The sequence below is a fragment of the Nicotiana attenuata genome, unplaced genomic scaffold, assembly GCF_001879085.1.
Source record: "Nicotiana attenuata strain UT unplaced genomic scaffold, NIATTr2, whole genome shotgun sequence".
Taxonomy (NCBI): domain Eukaryota; kingdom Viridiplantae; phylum Streptophyta; class Magnoliopsida; order Solanales; family Solanaceae; genus Nicotiana; species Nicotiana attenuata.
In genome coordinates this window covers 186,346-188,993 of record NW_017671027.1, presented here as the reverse complement: position 1 = coordinate 188,993, position 2,648 = coordinate 186,346, and positions in this window count along the sequence as shown.

Below are 2,648 nucleotides of genomic sequence, written 5' to 3'. Positions count from 1 at the left end.
ATTAAATATTGTATAGTTATAAAAATTAATTATTTAATTTACAAAACAAACATATAAAATTATAAAACTAACATGTAAAATAATAAAACTGACACATACAAGAATTCAGGATAGCTTGGTGCTACTGGGCCTCAAATATCGAGTCTGAAACCCATATGTGAATACTCTGTCCAATTAAATATTGTATAATTATAAAAATTAATTATTTAATTTACAAAACAAACATATAAAATTATGAAACTAACATGTAAAATAATAAAACTAACACATACAAGAATTCATGATAGTTTGGTGCTACTGGGCCTCAAATATCGAGCCTGGAACCCATATGTGAATACTTAATAATTAAATATTTTATAATAACAAAAATTAATTATTTAATTTTCAAACAAACATGTAATTAATGTTGTTTAATTTATAGTAGACGACATGGACGTGCCGCCTATTCATCCCGGACCTTTCCGCGATGAGCTACTGTCGTTATAAGGCGATCATAGGTCCGCCCACATATGGGAAGGAGAGTTACTGGCCCAGAGTCCCGCGCCAGGAGAGTGGACGACATGTGGGATTTTCTGAAGGGCAAAGTTCTCCATCCCCGTGTAGTCAGACGCCTGCGGGAGACGGGCTTCTATAGGATTTTGGAGATCGGGCAGTTGCAGCTCGATTGGTCTTTGGTCAAGGCCCTGATAGAGCCGTGGAGACCGGAGACGCACACATTCCACCTGCCCATTGGCGAGGCCACCATCACACTGCAGGACGTGGAGGTTTTATATGGGCTGCCCGTTGATGGACACCCCATCGCTCTGCCGCAGGGCATGAGAGAGATGACACGTGGGCAGTACCTGGACATGCTGCAGCAGCTCACTGGTTTCCGACCACAGGACGAGACAGCACAGGCATGGGCCGGTCGCCTGAGTTTGACGGCTATTCGACAACATTTGGAGTTATTGCACCCCGACATCACTGGCGAGACAGATGATCTGCATATTCACCGGTATACGAGGTTGCTACTACTCCTTATGTTTGGAGGGATCTTGTTCCCGAACACTTCGGGGAACCTAGTCAGCTTGAGATTTCTTCATCATCTTGAGCGGCTAGATGATTTACCCCAGTACAACTGGGGTGCTGCTGTTCTCGCCTACTTGTACAGGCAGATGTGCCGGGCGAGCATGGGCACCCAGCATGACATATGTGGATTTTTGCCGCTGCTACAAGTGACAACATATTCGAATACTCTATTCATTATAACAAATTTAGTAAAAATATATCTTATATTTTACGTCAACTTTGTATGTTAGGTTTGGGCCTGGGAGTGGTTCCTGCAGTTGCAGCCACCCCTATCACCATTACCTCCGAATGTACCACTTCCGTTTCTCCCTCTAGCTAGGAGGTGGGTTCTCCGGCGGGGATACGTACATATCTACGAGGCTCGGCATAATCTCCCCCTTTACAGGGATTTGTTGGATATGCTGGAGGGCGCACAGGTAAATGTATACCTATGTTTACTTGACATAGCTTCACATGTGTTGCGTATACTCACGTTTCTGTTGTTACTTAATAGTTCATCGGGACGCCATACAATAACGAATTAATAGGTGGCCTGCCCGATTATTGCTCGGCCGACCGACTTATTTGGAGCTCTTCCATCCCGCTGATATGCCTCGATATTGTGGAGAATCATGCCATAGAGTGGGTACTTCGCCAGTTTGGTCATCCGTAGCTTGTACCGAGACCGCCCACATGGTAGCCCACACATTACCAGCGGGATGATCGTTCCAGGGTGGACGAGGCATATGTGGCATGGCTAGAGGAGCAGGTCGATACTTGGGACCGGCGAGCTGACCTGACTCCCCCTCTTCACCGAGCCGGATGTATACTTTTCATGATTATATGCCCTGGTACCGCGGCGTTACCCGACTTTTCGTCGGGAATCCCATTCATCGAGCTGGCGGTCGGTACGTTCCATACGCCGGGCGGCACGAGGCACTAGTAAGTTATTTGGTATTCTTACTTATATAACTTTAACCTAGAGTTCTGTAATTTATATTTTACACGTTGTGCAGGCTATTGGCCTACATCTATTCTACCAGTTGGGATTGCAGATGCAGCAGCATGCCGGCGGGGGAGCGGCCATTTTGCACGATTATGGCCGGCAGGTTACAGAGCTGGCTCTCGGACACTGCAGCGAGCCCGAGAGGGTGATCGCTTAGTACACGACCCTGCTTATGTGGCTCCAGAGCATTACCATAGAGGTAGGGCTGTCCCACGAGGTAGGGGACAACGAGGCAGGGCTGTCCCATGGGGTCGTGGGGGCCGGCGAGGAGGTGGTCCCCAGCAAGGGGGCGTTGAGGCACCTCTTGAGCATGTTGGAGCTGATCTGTTGGGTGACCTCCATCAACCAGTCGAGCATCACAACAACATGACGTCATTCAGGCTTCAGCTGCCGCCACTCCAAGGACTTCGCAGGTGACCCTATCGGATCCATTGTGGATCACGGGCACGAGCATTACCGGAGAGGATTGGGATCAGTACTTTCAAGGCCCATCGACCGCTGCTGAGGATCGACCGACCCGAGATGTGTATAGTGGGCGCCGATTGAGTTGTGGCTCATCATCGACGGGTGCTGGGGATCTTTCACAAGCGCAGGT